Source organism: Ursus arctos, unplaced genomic scaffold (genome assembly GCF_023065955.2).
Source record: "Ursus arctos isolate Adak ecotype North America unplaced genomic scaffold, UrsArc2.0 scaffold_5, whole genome shotgun sequence".
NCBI lineage: Eukaryota > Metazoa > Chordata > Mammalia > Carnivora > Ursidae > Ursus > Ursus arctos.
Genome location: NW_026623067.1, coordinates 76,648,830 through 76,668,242, shown reverse-complemented (window position 1 = coordinate 76,668,242; position 19,413 = coordinate 76,648,830). Strand labels below are relative to the sequence as shown.

General features: G+C 38.5%; 1 pseudogene; it reads right to left on the bottom strand.

The window, feature by feature from the left end:
• The window catches only part of LOC113254968 (SUMO-conjugating enzyme UBC9-B-like), an 89,979-nt pseudogene extending 71,265 nt beyond the window's left edge, over positions 1 to 18,714 (bottom strand).
• Between the last annotated feature and the right edge of the window lie 699 nt (positions 18,715 to 19,413).

The window sequence follows — 19,413 nt, the reverse complement described above, 5'->3', positions numbered from 1 at the left end:
CCGAAAGCAGACGCTCAACAACTGAGCCACTCAGGCACCCCTAATATCCATGCTTTTAACCTTTATAACACCACATTTTTCTTCTGCTGTCTACAGCATATATTACAGTCTACAAATATATTACAAATATACTGGCACAAACATACAAATACATATATACAAAGCTTCTCATTGAGTGGGCTTTGTTTTTTGAAAGACTAGAAATAACCTAAATACCTATTAATAGGGGGCTAAATTAATAAATTATCACATATCTTCATCATACAGGCAGTAAAAAGAATGGGATAAAGTTATATATGCTGATATGGACCAGTCTCTAAGAAATAAGACACAGTTAAGTTAAAAATAAAAAATAATAATAATAAAAACAAAGTGTATGTAGTATTTCATATGTGGGTTTTTTACAAGGGGGTTGTATAAATAGTATTTAAGTTTGATTAGCTAAGGAGTGTTTCTATAGGGCACTACCAAGAAATGGTAGTGGCCACCTCTGAGGAAAAAGAGACAAAGGAACTGGGAATGTGGGGTGGGAAAAAAATTTATTTTTCACTGCACACCTTTTCGTAATGTTTGCATTTTTTAACATGTACAAATAAGACTTACTCAGATTCTACAAAGTGGTTAAGTTTTTTGAATTATCAACTGATGGGATTTATTTAAATCCTAAAATAAATATTCAAGCTTAAGAATCATATAATTAAAGAACATAGTTACTTAAAAGTGTTTTTAAACAGTCAAGTTATCCTATTTGTATTTACCTACAAAATGCACTTTGAAGAAACCAGCCTTCTTAACTCCTTGCCAGGATATTGATTCGTTTGTGAGTCACAAAAGAAAAGTAAAGAACTAGCCAGATATGTAACTAGCCTGATGCCAGTTGGTATGTGGGAACTTAGGTGGAGAGATGTGGGTAGGGAATGAAAGGAAGGGAATGGCGAGTGGGGGAGGGGCAGAGAAAGTACCAAACGTAATTCCCAGTGCTGCTAAGATCCCTGAATTAAGAAGCTCCATCCCTATCATTCAAGACAGGGACTCAAAATTCAGAATTCATGAGTTACAAGACATAAAAATACTTTTCTAAATGGCTTCTTAAATCTTAACACATACCATATGCCACCATAAATACCCACGAGACAACTCATACTTAGTGAATGGCCCTAACATAAACTGTCCAACTACTTTCTTTCCACACTTTGTTTCATTTTGTTCCTTATTTATCAATTAGATTTTTTAAAAGTTCAATCAAGTGTTCTGAAATTTTACCTCCGTCTTTAACACTTACCAAGTGCCTCTTAATTAGGAGGGTGTGTACTTGGATAGAAGCTGGAGTGACTTGAGGGAGATGGGCAGTGTTAGAGACTGATTGCTTGTGTTCCCCGCCCCCATTGATATGTTGAAGCCCTAACCTCCAATGTGATGGTATTCAGCGATGGGGATTTTGGAGGTTATGAGGATTAAAAGAGGTCATAAGGGTAGTGCCCTATGATGGGATTAATGCCCTTACAAGGAAAGACATCAGAGAGCTCCCTTGATCTCTCTCTGCCACCTGAGGACACAGTGACAAGGTGGGATAGTCTCCTCATGATACAAATATTTATTTTAACTAAAATGTAGTGCGTTGGTTTCACACAAATCTCACCTAAGAAAAACTATCTTAATGTTCTTGGCCCAAAGATCACTTTAGAATAGACAGTCAAGTGTCCAGAAGTCAAAGTGTACTGTTCCTCAGAGAAACAATTAAACAGGAAAAAATAAGTTGTTAAATTGTCATAGACAATTAATATTCAAATAAATACAACTAGTAGAATAAATAAAACAAAATCCACAATGGAAAATGCTCCTTCCAGTTATATTCAAAGAAACGCAAATCAAAACAAGCAAATGATAATACCCAATAGACATTAACAATGCAGAATAGACGTTAACAATGCAGAAGTCATGTGATCATATTACATAAACACTTCAGAAAGTGACATGTAGATATACAGCAAGAACCATAAAGATGTCCATAATCTTTAACTTTCATACCATTTGGGGAAATTTAATTATGAGAAAATAATTCAACTGAATTATAATAAAGAGTTATAGACATGAAGATGCTCAATACAATGTTATCTATAATATACATCTACATTTAATATAATTTAATAAGAGTTGAAAACTAAGTGGCCAATAGAAGTTAGCATATTAAGATAAATAATACGAAATGTTATGTAATCATTTAAAATAGCAACTGTTAATACAATATATAAACATGGGAAATTTTGGGGCTCCTGGGTTAAGCATCCTACACTCGGTTTTGACTCAGGGCCTGAACTCAGGGTCATGAGGTCAAGCCTCACGTCAGGCCCCACGCTCAGCAGGGAGTCTCTGCTTGGGATTCTCACCCTCTCCCTCTGCTTCTCAATCTCTCTCTCCCTCTCCCTCTCTCTCTCTCTCTCTCATTCTAAGATAAATAAATAAATCTTTTTAAAAAACAAAAACACGGGAATTTTTAATGTTGACAGACATGTAGAATGTTTCATGAAAAAAGTGTAATCTAAACTAGTATGATTATATGGGGCGCCTGGGTGGCTCAGTCATTAAGCATCTGCCTTTGGCTCAGGGTGTGATCCCAGGGTTCTAGGATCGAGCCCCGCGTCGGGCTCCCTGCTCCACTGGGAGCCTGCTTCTTCCTCTCCCACTCGCCCTGCTTGTGTTCCCTCTCTCGCTGGCTGTCTCTCTCTCTGTCAAATAAATAAATAAAATCTTAAAAAATAAAATAAAATAGTATGATTATAAATATAGAACACGTAGACTTATGAAAAGAACTAGAAATTACTATGAAAAAATATGTATCATTGTATGGGAAATATGATTATGAATTAATTGTTTTTAAATGTTTATTTATATTGTTGACCTTTATTAAATAAAATCACAGGGATTTAGGATTTAGAGGTTTATAAGTGCAATCTAAATACAAGATAAAAAATAGCCAACTTTATGAAATACAAATTTTAATTATTGAACTTGATATTTATTACTTTCTTTTTTCTTTGTTTCAAAGAATACAGTGAATATTCTTGTGACATAACAAATTCTTATGACATGGCATATGCTTTCAACTACAGAGACTAACTTCCTTAAACTGTGCTCTAAATTCTGTAGCTACTAATTACTCAACTTCAGTAGCCCATTATGGTAAAGATGGCTCTCAAGTTGTTTGCCTCACTAAAATGTCTGCTTTGATCACTGCCTTTTATTTATACACAGAGGGACTTGGAAGCGCAGGCCTAGATTCCAAGCCCTTAGAGTTATCAAGAAATACTTTTTTATTCAGGTGGCAAATTATAAATTTCACTATTCTAGTCCTTTTTCAGTATTTGCTTTTGTTGCCTAGAGGAAAGGAGAGGGGTGTGTTTTCACTTAATATTGATGACTTGTCATCATATGTTCTTTAGAGCAATATGTCTAGAGCAGGGATACTAGAGAACACTAAAGACAGATTCGGTCCAAACAGAAACTCAACAATCTGACAAAATGTTATTTGACCTTTTTCTTTACATTTTATTCTCAGCCTTTTGCTTCAAGGTCCAAACTGGAGGTTTCCAACCCTGAAAAAGTAATCCTGAACAGCTGGCCCTATACTGAAAACAAACTATCCTGACCTAGGGTGTGGTTGTCCCAAAAGAGAAAAACTACCAAGCAGACACTGGATATTCGCTCTAGAGCTGAAAAAGGAGAGGGGTATCCAAACAACATTCAATTCTCACAAGACAGGAAGGTACAGAAGCCAATTAGAGAAATAAGATGAAGTCCCAGTTCCCCTTAGTCTGTTTTCGACATAGATGCACAAACCAAGTGGATTTAATGTGACAAATTCCCAAGGGAAAAAAATTGTTTTAAAAACTTTAATTCACAAGGAAATGAGACGGTGTTTAATTCACCTTAAAGGAATCATTTAACCCATGAACATAAACATGCAGACACTTGCCCAGAGAATAAAGCAATTTGACAGTAGGCTTAAAAACAATCCTTCCTAAAAGCACTACTTCTCTGCCTCTTTTCTCCACCTGGCTCAAAGTCTTCCCCCTCTGCATGGTGAAATTCAATACTCTGAAAACTTTCTATTTTTTCTTCTTTTCCACATTTTTCTTTAGTTCAGGTTAAATGGGAATTGCTTTCATTATCTTTGGTTAGTCAATTAGTTGGCAGCTTACGGAAGTAGAATGCACGGTGAACTGGGAATCTGAAAAAGCGTGTTCAAGTCGCTATTCAGTTACTAACTACATAATCATTGACAAGCCAGTTACTTCTATAAGTCTCTGCTTCCTCATTTGTTAGATAAGAAGGGTGAACTGCATGATTGCTAAGATGCCATCAAACTCAAAATGCTCTGCAACGGATAGGAAAAAATATAGATGGTGCCAAGAAATACTGGTGGAACGGTATACATCCTTAAAAGAAGATGAAAAGTATTGAAAAGGTGGTAAAACCTTGTATTTCATCTTCACCTGGCTTGATTTCTCAGAACTGAATCATCTCATGGAATGCACTACTCAGAGCCAAAAGACATATAGATCAAAACAAAGCTCTAAAAATAAAAGATGAACCTATGTTAGGAAGAGGTGACTGGGAGCCAGTGAATAAATTCCTGCAGTAGGAATTTCTTACATTCTTTAAGACCAAAGCGAATAAAAATTAGGTGTCCATTTCAGTACAGCTTTTCTTCCTGGCAGACCAGTTTCTAGGGATTAGCTTTCATTACACCAGCTCTGTAGCCTGAAAGAGAAGTTATCCAGGGACAATTTATTTTCTAACTCACCACTGGCTTATCACAATGTAGCCTAAATCACAGCCAAGTTAGGAATGAGGACTATGCAAACAAGATATAAGGAAAGTCAGAATAAGTATCATCCATAAATAATTCCCAAATCCAACTCTGTGAAATAGGTTCAATTTTCTCCTTATTCACAACATTTTTCCCCAAGAGATGATAGTAAGTCAGTAAACTCACTTGTTTGATCTTTGTCCTTCTTTCTTCCTCCTGCCAGAACCAAGGTACTAAAAGCTAAATATGTCTTTTTACTACTCATCTTGTACAGTAGTCAATTCTTTGATAGAAGGCAACAAAAACTGTTTGTATTAGTCAGCTCAGACTGTCATAACAAAATACCATAGACCCTGTGGCTTCAACAACAGGAATTTATCTCTCACAGTTCTGGAGTCTGAGAAGTCCAAGAACAAGGTGCTGGCCAGTTCAGTTCCCTGATGAGGGCTCTCTTCCTGACCTGCAGATAGCTGCCTTCTCACCAGGCCCTTGCATGGCAGAGAAAGAGGAAGCAAGGTCTCTGGTGCCTCTCCTTGTAAGGACATTAATCTCATCATGAGGGCTTCACCTTTATGACTTCATTGAAACCAAATTACCTCCCAAAGGCCCTACCTCCAAACACTATCAAATTGCAGGTTAGAGCATCAACATATGAATTTGTGGTGAGTGGGTGGAGATGGAGGGCACAGTTAAGTCTACAGCTCTACATAACCTACAAAAGAAATGAGTTTATTCAAGGATATTGAATAGCTCACAGAATCAAAGAGAAATCTAAGGAACCAGCAGGGTAGATCAGTGAGGCTAGGTAGCAGGAGTCAAACAACTCACAGAGAATGGGATTATCCTAGCTTGAGACATAAGGCAGGGTACCTTGATTAATAATTTTAAGAGCACATCATAGAATGGGGTTGGGGAAGGTGGGCAACAGGGGGAGTAATTCTCCAAAAAAGAGAGAAATGGATACAAGATAGCCAAAACAAAACAAAACAAAAAACAAAACACCCACAACAAATATCCAGAGTTCTCTGTTAAGCAAAGATAGAAGAGACCAACATTTCAATGCTGGCTCAGCCACTCATTAACTCGTCAACTTGTCTGACTATATCAGACTTTCTGCACCTTAGTTTTTGCATCATTCAAATAGAAAAGTAATATCTGTCTAATGGCAATACTGTGCTGACTAAACAAGTTACATTACAGAGCAGCAAATGAGTCCTAGATGCTCCATAAATGTTAGTTCCCTCCTGCTGATTTGCAATATTAAGTCTGTATATAGAGTTTACTCTTAAAATACAAAATAGGGGCGCCTGGGTGGTTCAGTCAGTTGAGTGTCTGCCTTCAGCTCAGGTCATGATCCCAAAGTCCTGGGCTCTCTGTTCAATGTGGAGTCTGCTTCTCCCTCTCCCTTTGCCTGCCACTCTGCCTGCTTGTGTGCTCTCTCCCTCTCTCTCCTTCTGTCAAATAAAATCTTTTAAAAAAATATAAGATAAAATACAACTTGTACTGTGTGGACATGTTATACTATTATAAATATTTTATATATTAGGCAATTATCTGACATCAAAGGGATAACAGGCTTTGAGTCAGGCTTAAATATTTAACTTTTGGTAAATCTTCCTGGACTAAGGTGAGAAGGTCAAGTTTTGACATTAGAGGCCCGGAGAATGTACAATCTTGGTAACAATACTGCTCATCATTTCTAAAAGCCAAAATTAAACCTTCTGTTTGCTAAACATAAATGGACATGTTCCTCATTAAGGTCTCCTGCACATGGCTTGGATCTGGAATTTAACTGGGATCTTTGATCTTTGAACCCCTAGAAATTTTATGCAAAATTGTGTATGTATGTGCATGTGTGTGTGCGCGTGCGCACGCACACACACACACACACACACACAGAGGTTGGAAACCACTGCCTAACCAATGGGGAATAGATAAAACCCTGTGAGCTACTCCAAAGAGCAACAGCCACTTTCAAAATTGTCCTCCCTTTGAGACAGACTTGACATCCATCATTGTACAGTATACCCCATTACATCTACAACAAAAGTAGCAGCAAGTGCATAACACACCACAAAGTAAATACCTACGCCAGGGATAGTGCTTATTTAGTCCAACATTTTAGCAGTGGAACTTTTTTCCATAAAAATCTGAAACCAAGTATATAAAACAGATTTTCTAGACAAATAGGTTCTACTGGTAGTTAACATTTTCATTGATTTACAGAAAAGACATGTTTTGCAGAAAACCCGAAGCACCCATGAGGGTCGCTAGAGTTACTTAGAAGACTAGACTGCTAAGATAATGGAGAGCAATCCTTCTATAGATTCACGTTCTCCAATCTCAGTTGCAGCTTACCTCTAGCTGGCTTCCTTCCCCTTCCCCACGATGACTATCTCAAAATTCTTCATTAAGTCCTACCTGCTCCCTACTCCTTTACTCCCTGGAGAGCATATGGACTTCTTCCCCAATAGAGCAGGCCTAAACAATGGAATTGCTTAGACTTTTTTCCTCTTTCCTCAAGCTTGCTCTATTGCTCCATATCCCCACTCACTCTGAGCTCCTTCTCTATTATCTTAGTGTTTTCCCCCTTTCAGCTACTCAAATATCACCTTCATGGTTTTTTCCATATCATATTTTTTGCCATATCAGTACTAGTATTACTTAATAGTTTTCATCAATTCATTTTATTTACTTACATACATTCATTAAAACCATTTTATGAAAAATTTTAAACATACACAAAAATAAAAAGCCCCTATGTACTCTTCAACTTCAAAAATTATCAACTCATAATCAGTCATTTCTCCATTTATATGCACCTACCTGTCCCCATCTCAAATATTTTGAAAATAATCCCAGTCATCATATCATTGCATCAAAAAAATACTTCAGTATGTGTCTCTGAAAAGGTACAACTTTTTAGACATACCGTTGTTTTTAAATTAGCAAGTAAGGAAAAAGGACAGGTTCACAGTAAGGAAGGACCATATTCCAGAGAAAATAACAGTATTCACAGTGAAAGAAGGAACTAGAAATGAGACAGGCAGAGAAAAGTAGGACAAATGTTTGCAAGTCAAGTCTCCAAGGACTGAGAACAACAGAGCCAATGCCAGGAAAATGCTGGGTACAAGTAAAGGCTCTGATCCATGAAGTATGGCGGAACTTTGGGGAAAATGGGAGTGCCACTGGTGGATGGGAAGTACATCCATGAATAGGGATGGAGAGAATGGAAATTAGGGAACTGGTTCAGACCTAGGAACTGATATTGGGTGCTAGATTAGTGACCCTGCAATTCAAGAAACACCAAAGAGAACTGGAGGAGTAGGGTTGAGAAAGAAAAGAAAGTAGGAGCTGAGGAAACAGTGAGACTGGGAAAGGCACAGCTACAGACAGATTAAAATGGGGTGCTAATTTGGAAAGAGTTTGTTAGGAATGTAGGGTAAGGTGGTCTTGAGGAGGGAGGGACACTGGGTATTTTAAAAGAGGGAAAACTGAGGACTGGGTGGGGACAAAGAAATAAAGGCTGTATTTGGTTGAGGGCTCAGGAGAGGTATAGAGTATGTGACTGTCTACCGTAAATGGGTCATGATCTTGGCCTCAGGAAAAATAACTTCTGCACACCACCAGTGATTTCCTTTCTGAGAAATTCAGTGACCCTTAGCCCTCACACACATTTCTCTGCAGCATTTCACTGTCTCAAACACCATCTCTTTCCACTACACCTTTGAATTTCATGATACTCTAGTTTTCCATCTTTGGATTCGCATTCTACTCTCAACTTGTTCCCCTTGAGATCCTTAGGTGGCTCATCCTCCTCTTTTATCTGCCCCTCTGAGGCAACATTCATCAGGGTTACATATATCCTGATCAATCTTATCTATTCTCATCTCCATATTGGTTCCCAAGTCTACACCTCTAGCCCTATCTGCCATCTTGAGCCCAGGATGCAAATTTCTAACTGCATATTGTACAACTGACTTCACACTGGTGTGCTGCAGATATCTTAAGTTTAATGTATTCAGAAACAAACTAATTTTTTTAGCTCCACAAATCTATTCATCCTTCCATTTTTCTATTATTGGTCATAACATCCCCAATCATCCATTTGCTAAATGAGAAACCTTGGAATCAGTTTTGATTACTTCTTTTCCTTCACACCTGGAGTAGGCATGTTTGTGGTCACCAGCATTCTTGTGAATATCTATTCTATGTTTGAGAAATTCCTCAAACTGTCCAAAATGGAAGCTAGAACCTCTCTTTCCTAGCTTCTCTCGCAGCTAGGGTACAGTGAGGAAGCCAGAGCTGTACAGTATGCACTTTCATGAGGTCAGACATAGAGGTGTGCAGTTTGGGGCAAGCCGTGGTAGAGGTTCTGGTATCCCATGTCCAGCATCAATGGTCACCTGTGGTATGATATGCAGTGTCCAGTGGTGCAACAGTGGACTCTTCATCATAGAAGCCCCAGGGTATGGTGTGAGCATAGTTCCTGGCTGCATGGCTCCCAGACCTAACACTACAGATTTCCTGGAAATCTGTGACCTGGAAAATACCCTTCCATAATCCTTCTACTTCATTAGCTGATGGTGTTCCTTTGCTAGCAACTAGCACCTTAACACCTAAGTTGCCCCAGTTTCCTATAATCAGTTACTAAGTTTTTCATTTAGCAAAATTCTACCTAGCTTTCAACATCCACTACAAAATGCACCCCTGTTACAAAGCCTTTCTCACTACCCCCAGTGAGGACTACTCAATTTTTCCTCTAGATTCCCCAAGCTCTTTGTTTATAGGTGATACAGAACTCATCACAAGGCTCATGACTTGATTTATAGTTATTGACTGATTGATGGGTTGATGTATCTCTCTAATTAAACATATTGATTGAGGACAATGACCTACATTACTCTCCTTTGTAAGATTCATAGTACCTGTGACAGTTGATTTTATGTGTCAATGGATAGACCATAGTACTAAGGCATTAGGTCAAACACTAGTCTAGATATTGCTGTGAAGGTATGCTTTAGATGAAATTAACATTTCAATCAGGATATTTTGAGCAAAGCAGATTACTCTTCATAATGTGGATGGGTCTCATCTAATTGTTGAAGGCCTTAACAGAAAAAGGATTGACCTCCCCACAAGCAAGAGGGAAAGCAGCCTACAGGCCACCTTCAGATTCAAGCTGCAACATCAACTCTTCCTTGGGGTCTCCAGACAGCCTGAATTTTTTTCTTTTTTTAGAGAGGGAGAGAGGTGGGGAGGGGGAGAGGGAGAAGGAGAGAGAGAATCTTAAGCAAGCTCCACACTCATCACAGAGCCTGATGCAGGGCTCTATCTCACAACCCTGAGATCATGACCTGAGCTGAAATCAAGAGTCAGACACTTAACCAACTGAGCCACCCAGGCACCCCCTCAATCTAATTCTTTAAAATAAATCTAGATAGATGATAAATAGATAGATAGATCGATCAATCGATAGATAGACTGATCAATCTTAAAGCTGGTGGGGGCAAATGTGTGTATATACATAGATATATATGTGTATCTATATACATATATATATGTAAATATACATGTAGATATATATATATATATCAATGGGAGATAGATATAGATATAGATGGGATATATGGGAGATATATATATATCAGTGGGAGATATATATATATATATATATATATATATATATATATATGGGAGATATATATATATATATATGGGAGATATATATATATATATATGGGAGATATATATATATCATGGGAGATTTATGGGAGATACATGTATCAATGGGAGATATATATAGATATAGATATGTATATATATACATATATGTATATATAGATATAAATGTGTGCGTGTGTGTGTGTGTGTGTGTGTATCTCCCATTGATTCTGTTTCTCTGAGAACCCTAGCTAATACAGTATCCCTCCAGTATGTGCTCTCCAATGGGAGAGGTTCAGTAACGACTTCATGAGTGGATGGAGCTGGAAGTGAATGAATGGATGAAGTGAATAGGAGAGGAAAACTGCTGAAGAATGTGAGGCAATTGAGTATGGGGACAAAGAGAGCAGGGAAAGTCTTGGTGGGGTGGACAGCACCCTTAAGGTAAGGCCTCAGGGGTCCTACCTCTTATCCAGTTTTCCTAGACAAGGCCCAGGGCAGACAGTGCCTGTTTGGTAATAAAGACAGTATGTGAATTCAGAAGTTCTTTTGGCTGATCTTTAAGAGACCAGGATTCAGACAGGGTAGTGGTGAAGAAACTCCTAGTAAGTCAGTGCCCAGTAAATGCTGCAGCCTGCCTAAAATGATCACATGATTGTTACCTAGTTGTACACCTAAATTCAGTGGCACAGGCCAGCCCCGACCCTCTGTTCTTCCCGTACTCTGCTGCCCTTTTGGCACATCAAACCTGTTTTGCTGCATACATCTTTCTTCACACTCTACCTGACACCTTTATACCGAGAGCCCCTTATCGCTCACCACCGTACACCAACTACGGGACGCTTTCAGCTGCTTTGGGTTTCCCAGCATTTCCCAGACTGGGTCACATTTAAAAGCCTTTACATAGTTTCTGCAAATACAGGAACTGTATAAGCAGGTTTTTTAAAAGGAAAACTATAAAATGTGGACAGTAAATTACATTGCTGCTTTCCCCTCCCATTGAAAAATGGCAGGCTGCTAAGTGGTTTGGAGCTCAGTCAGTGTTTTAGATTAAAGGGAGTTGAATGTAAACCTCACATTACTTCTACAGCATGAAAAATATAGAACCTTAAATAGTCCCCGTAACTGACAGAGGGAAAGGGGGGTAAGTGTCAGTCGTTAATGCTATTTTTGTATTTGTATATAGATGGAAGGTCTCTGGAGCTTTTTAAAGTGCAAGTATGTCCATTTTAAAGCAAGCCAATTTAAGAAAATCCAGTCTAGCAAAACAGATGAATTAGCAAGTGGTTCTCCATACTATGAAAGAATTCTCTTCTCCAAAAGCAATTAAGACAGTCTCTATGATTATTAATGGTTTAAAAGTCTACCACAAATGTGTTTCTAATGATCCATCGAAAAAGTATTTCCCTTATTGAAGGGACCCGGTAATTATTTAGAGACTATAATGAGCTGTATCCATATTGCATTATTTAAAACCTGTTTTTACTAGAAGCCTATATTGGGCAAAAGATTTCCTACACATACACAAATGGGCCCTTTTGTCAGACTGAATGACAAAAAGAAAATTAAAAGCAAATAAAAATATAATTTAGGAATGAGATTGAGATTCAAAATAATATTCCTATGTATCCATTTTCACACAGCATTGATTTTAAACAAAAATTGAGTGCTTGATATTACAGAAGTCTTGAATACAGAATTTGTTCATTCCTCAGGTGTACTTTGATTCCCAGGTTCCTCTAAAGCACTGTGCTATGCCCTAAAGTGGACACAAGATGACGGTGATGTTATCCCTCCAAGAAAGTTGGAGAAACCAACCATTCATATGAACCACTTAAGAAATGAGGTCAGAAATCATACAGTGCCACGTAGAGAGTTACAGATGGAAAGTACAACAAGAAAGGGGAGATCAGGATGGGCTGAAGTGGGGGGAGATATGAAACTTGAGCTTGCCGTTGAAGGAGAGACGGATGAGAGGAAGAACAGCAAGAATTTGCACCTAAGCAGGCTTAGAACAAGTCCAAGGAAAAACTTAAAAATGGGAGGAAAAAGGGGGAAAGTGCAGAGATAGAAGAAAAGAAATGGAACTAGCTAGAGAAGCTATCATCAAATAGCAAGCAATGGAAACAAATGGAACGGTACAGAGTAAGAGGGATCATAATCATAGGAGATCAAACTCCACAATAGCAAAGGGCAGCCAGGCTGGCTCTCAGGGCCCTATTGTTCAGGCTGATTCTATCCACAAGATTCACACTAAAAGAATATACAGTTGACCCTTCAACAACTTAGAAGTTAGGGGTGCTGACCCCCATGTAGTTGGAAACTTATGTATAACTTTGACTCCCCAAAAATGTAACTACTAATAGCATGCTGTTGACTGGAAGCCTTATAGAAAACATAAATAGTCGATTATCACATTTTTTAAAGATTTTTTATTTATTTATCTGACAGAGAGAGAGGCAGCCAGAGAGGGAACACAAGTAGGGGGAGTAGGAGAGGGAGAAGCAGGCTTCCCGCTGAGCAGGGAGCCGGATGAGGGGCTCCATCCCAGAACGCTGGGATCATGACCTGAGCGGAAGGCAGACGCTTAACGACTGAACCACCCAGGCGCCCCGGATTATCACATATTTTGTATGTGACATGTCTTATATACTGTATTCTTATAATAAAGAAGAGAAAATGTTAATAAGAAAATCATGAGAAAATACATTTATATACTGTGCTGTATTTATTTTTAAGAATTTGTATAAGTGGACCGATGCAGTTCAAAACCATGTTGTTCAAAAGTCAACTCTACTGTACCTTGACAGTGTCCAAGTAACATTTAAACCTATTTATGATGGACCTTGTTTGAAACTCTAAATAGTTTTTCTTCTCCATTAATTTGCCAGCACTAACAGTTCTATCACAAAATGCTTAACAAAGTGTTAACAGAAATGTAAATCATCTGTCTTGTTCTCATGCTCATTACACTCATGATGTGTTCTCTCTACCTCTGGGACAGATTTCCTTAATGCAGCCCCTGACTCCATTGAATTCCCCTCCAACTGTTGGAAACTTTGCCCACGATCATCCAAGAGATAATATGTGCTATTTCACTAAGTCATAGTAAGGTGGCAAATTTTGAGCAAGATCTGCACGTTTATTGCCCTAAAAATAAACCATTAATTTCCACAGCAGGGTCAGAGGTAAGAGTTATCCTGGCACCAAAGAACTCTCTCTGGCACCTGGCTGATGGAATGAAGCAAAGTTTAAAAGATCCAGGGCTAGAGGGTGGAAGATAATACACTCTGCATACCAAATATTCCAGTTATAGTTCTAGATCGTGGTATCTTTCATTTGCTTAACACTACACACTTTAAAAATTCTTTCCCTTATCTTGTCTCGTGCTTTAAATGCTTTAAAATAAAACACCCTTAAAAACTAGAAAATATTAATTTGCTTTATTGTGGTATAGCATATATACAGTATAAACCACAAATCTTATGCATACAACTCCGTGAATTCGTACATATAAATACAAATACATACACACACACACATAGTCCTATGTAAGCACTTCAAATCAAGATATAAAGCATGTCCAGCACCCCAAAGACTCTCTTGTAGTCCTCCCCTCAATAATTTTTTTCCTCACAGCACTGAAACTTTTTTTTAAATAAAAATTAAAATTAGAGGCAATAACTCTCAGCTATCTCAATCCACTGATGTTTGGGGAAGCTTATTTCAAAATTTTGAAGTTTTAAGGAGTAGTGATATGTTTTCAAAGTTTCAAGAAGTAGTGGAAAACAGCAAAAAAAAAAAATTACCTGTGTTCATGGTTTCCCCAGGAAAAAATGTACTACCCCTCTCATCAAACCTCAGCCTTTTGAGTTCACTCAATAGGAATTTCTTTTAAATACTTTTAGGAGAAAATCATATCTAAGAAATGTTGATAACAGGAAAAACAAGTACCAGAAGACAATTATTAGCCTTTTAAAAAATTTAACCCAGGAATATACCCCACAATATAGCCATTACCAACATATGAGGTCAGCAGAAAGAGGATAAAGGAAATTGAGCAATGGGGATAGCTAGCTGGCCTGGCTCTTTTTCTTTTCTTTTTTGTTTTGTTTTGTTTTGTTTTGTTTTGTTAATTTTTATGCTTTTAACTTTTATCTTGTTTAGCATGGAAATAGGAGACCAGCATAGATGTCACTGAGGGCAAGAATCAGAAGCAAGAAACAATTCCCAGAAAAGGGAATTTCACACTTTTCTGAGAAAGTTAGACTGGGTTATTTCAGGAAACTATAGACTTATGAATATTTAAATAGTTAAGCAAGTGGTGTGTTGTTTTTTTTTTCCCCTGTAGGCCACATAACACAAACCACAGACAATAAATATCACTTGTGAAAATCAGGCAGAATGAAGAGAAGTTTCACAAATGCAACAAACTATAGACAGATAGTACCGAGAGACCTCACCACAATAACTACCTCTATGGTCAGTGTTTGAAGCACATTCTGCAATTAGCAAAGGCTGAAGTCCTTAAATTTAATCATCATCAATTTACTGAAAATACAAAGATGAAATTCATGAGAGCTGCAATTATATACTTTTGCTCATCACTCAACAGCTATCTACGATACTGTAATGGCAATGTTATTTGGAACATGCACCATATGACCAAAGCTAGCTTTGAGCAAAGCAACTTATATAAAAGCTTGAGACCCTGGGTTTAGGAGGGTCTCTAATTTCCTCCACTCCCTGACATAATCTCTATTCAATGTTCACTTTTTCCCATGGCAACAAGAGGAAAGAGAACTAAGCCTAGCTTCCAACTACCATGTAACCAATAGCGTCAAGAAATAGTGGAATCAAAACAGAAAAAAAACCTACTGTCCTTTGCTATCATTTTCTTTCTTATTCTTATGGCCAATAGGACATATCAGGTTGAATTATAAAAGGAAAATTAGAAGTAAATAAAAAATATAATCTTAAGAATGAGATTATTTGAGATTCAAAATAATATTCTTATGTATCTATTTTCATACAGCATTAACTTTAAACAAAAAATTGAGTGCTTGCTATTTTCTCCTCTGTTAGCTTGTCATAAGGGCCCTTTGTCCCAGGAGCCCTCTGTGTGAACTGAGAAAGAAGCCTCAGTACAACAATAGTGAATGGCATAGCTTCATTAATATACAACTTTCATTGACAATTCCTGGTCTCACCAGATTTTAGACGTGGTTGTGTGATCCAACCCAGTTAATGATAGGCAATTCTGGCTGCATGGTCATTTGGTATCCCATAGTCTAGAGCCCGGTAGATAGCATCTCAGGAGCTGTTCATTGAATGGTGTACAGTTCTCTAGATGGTATGTGCTAGGGGTCTGCTTTGTGATTCTCCTTAGGTGGTTGTTAAAGACTGAATGTTTGTGTTCCTCAAAATTTATATGTTGAGGCCCCAGCCCCCAGTGGGACTATATTTGGAGATGGGCCCTTTAAGAAAGTAATTAAAGTTAAATGAGGTTATGAGGTTGGATCCCTGATCTAACAGGATTAATGTCCTCATAAAAAGAGAAACCAGAGAGCTTGCTTGCTATCTATCTATCTATCTCTTTATCTGTCTATCTCGATCTCTCTCTGCCCATGCACTGAAGAGAGGCTTTATGAGGTGAGAAGGCAGGCATCTGTAAGCCAAGAAAAGAGCTCTTACCAGAAACCAATTCTGCTGGTCTGGAACTTCCAGCCTTCGGAACTATGAGAAATTTCTGTTAAGACACCCAGTCTCCGGTATTTTGCTATAGCGGCCCGAGCAGACTAATACATGGGGATTTCCACAAACTTCACACAGTGTCTTTTCTCACCACCAATACTCCTCCTATCATAAAGTCTGCTTGGTCATATGGCCTAAGCAGGAAGGCCACCTGCACCACAACTTAGAACTAGTGCAGAACACTTTCTTACTGTGGGCCCTACTCAAGGATGGCAGTCTTTTGTATCATGAAGAAAATATGTTGAAGAAATGTTCCCAAGTATAGAATATATTGCCTCTATAACTTAAGAGGCCTAGCAAATGTACTTACTTCTTAGTGCTGGGAGGTTTGAAATGCAACAATTTGCTCTTTATTTTGGACAGATATTCCAGTGTGCCCCAAATCAATGTACTCCAAGAAAGTTGCTATTGTGGTAAGCACCTGAATCTTCATAGGGTTTATGTTCAACCCTCTAAAGCACATGTATCTACCAACATTTCCAATATGCTTGCCATGTTTTTTCATCCAGTCTGATGAATGTGGTATTATTAATATACAGGATGAAGGTGATATACTACAGAATGTCCAGACAGTGAATATTCCTTTGGACTATATTATGTTAGAGGGTGAGAAAACTAATCCTAGAATGATTATCATTTGAGTGGATGCAAACTGTTTCTGATCTACCTTCCTGTTAGGAGTGGAAAAGAACACAAACACCAGACTAATGCTTTATACCATGTACCAGAGGCTGTGTTAATCTGTTCTAGCACAGATACCACATCTGGCACAGCAGCTGCAAATGGGCTATTGCCTGGTGGATTTTGCAGTAGTCTTCTCTAATTCTCCAGGATCTGTATGTTTTTTGAAGAGGCCAGACAAGACTGGTAAATGAAATTCAGATATGATAGGAACTGCCTATATCCTTTAGGTCTTTAATGGTGGCACTAATCTCTACCCATTCCCTCCAGGATATATTGTTATTGATTTACTCTCTTGGCTAGGGCTGGAGGGTAACTTCAGAAGCTTCCACTGGGCCTTCCTCAATACAATAATACTTACCCCCTAAGCCAAAGAACGGAAGTGGAAATTCTGCCAACTACCTATATACACATTCCAATTACACATTCTGAGCCCAGTAAAGTGACCACAAAGTGGGTCTGTGGACCCACTAGACTCACCCTCAGGCAGACCTAAGTCAGAATTCCATTTACTACTGGCCTTCATACACCTTACCCACCCTCCCACAGAAGGGCACCATAGGTCTCTAGGCATCAACATCAACTTGGATCCTGTATCCATCCAACTGTCCTCAAAATGTTTAAGTATTCCCTTTTTCCCAGTGTACAGTTATCTAAGTACATGGCCTTAGTTCCTTTGGGGAAGTACTGGAAGAACCATTACCATATACATTTGACATGCTGTTGCAGGGTGTTTCTTCCTAAAAACCTAGCCTTTCCTTCAATTTATGGCTTCTAACTCTAAAAACTGGCTCAGGTCTAAAACCTGGGCAAAGAATTGTCGCTTTTTATTAAGGCAATTGCCCTCAGCTTCCTGATTACCCATCCTGCTAAGTTCTGCATCTCCTTTTGGGTTTAGTTCCCTTTTTTCCTTCCTTACCAAGTTCAGCACTTTCCTGGCCACATTAAATTTGATTTGAAACTAGCTATTTATTGGTCAGGATCTGAGGGGGTGGCCTATGTGGTTTTGCAAGGCAAAGGCTACATTACCCTCAGGTAGGGCGTAGAGTCTCTAACAAAGAAAAAGCTACTTTTGCAAGCCTAAAAAGTTCAGGGAGAGTTAATTAAAGTTCCTTGACGCTGATGTTCCCATCTCAAGTTTTAGGGTCTTATTCTTTTCCAAAACTAGGAAAATTTGGCATAGCAAAATTTGTCATATGTCCTTGGCATAGAAATTTGCTGGGGCTGAATATTTAACCTTTTCTGTAAATGTGCTATTTTTTTTTAAGATTTATTTATTTATTTTAGAGAAAGAGCATAAGTGGGAGGGGCAGAGGAAGAGGAAGAAAGAATCTCAAGTAGACACCACACTGAGCACAGAATCCAACGTGGGGCTCAGTCTCACGACCCTGAGATCACCAGCTGAGCCAAAACCAAGAGTCTGACGCTTAACTGACTGTACTACCCAGGAGCCTCAAAATGTGCTATTCTTAAAATTATATCTTGGTTGTCGTCCTCAGTGCTTTCTGCCCTCAAGCTGCAGATGAGTCTCTTTATTTGTGGCTAAGGAGATCCCAGCTTCCATACTCCTTCGATTGGTAATTGTCTTTCTCTTATGCCTTAAAGACACTCAGCATCGGCACAGAATTCCATTATCCTTATAATTAGTACTCTCACCTCTCAAAAGTCTGAGATGTTGCACCATCCAGTTCATTCTCTTCCATGGGTACCCCATCCAGTTCATCACCAGTGACAAGTGTAAACAAATGAATGACTACTTCATGGTAGGGATTAAATGCCATTGCCAGGCAACTGCAGTAACCCATCTCCAAAATCCTATTTTAGAGTCAGCTTCCTTAGAGCACTTCTGGTACCAAATCACTTAGAGGTCAATTTCCCTAGGAAATATTCTGAAGGAGTTCTGAGTGCATAAAGTTTATTGAGGAGAGTCCTTTAAATCAACACCTGTTGGGGAGTAAAGGAAGTAGGTGTGGACAGAAAGGAGAACTGAACTTCAATGCAGTCACAACAAAGGATTCAGCTGTCACACTGGAAATCTCTGGAGCTGGGAGGGCGCTTCCTCAAAGCAATGAGTTAAGCCTTTGTTCCCCTGCCTGACCAATCATTGTATATAGGCTATCCTTAGGAAAGTGATGTGATCTAGCGTAAGACAACCCTTTGGCTGGGGACAATCCCCAGGGAGGCACTTAGCTTAGGGCCCTCAGTATCCCACCTTCTCAGTTACTGGGGAAATTAGTGACTTGGTTCAAAAAGGGAGATCTGGATAGTAGTCTACAGTATCCACTAGGTAGTATAAACTCACACTACACACACACACACACACACACACACACTTTTTTTTTAAATGAGACTGAGAATAAAGTCTAGAAACAATGCTTCTTTTGATAGATTTTTCTAAGAAAAATAAGGCACCCCATCCTTCAAAATGCTGAAAACTGTTCTACCACAAGAAAAATACACAATGATTTCAATCAAGGACAGGATCAAGAATTTAAATATTCTTG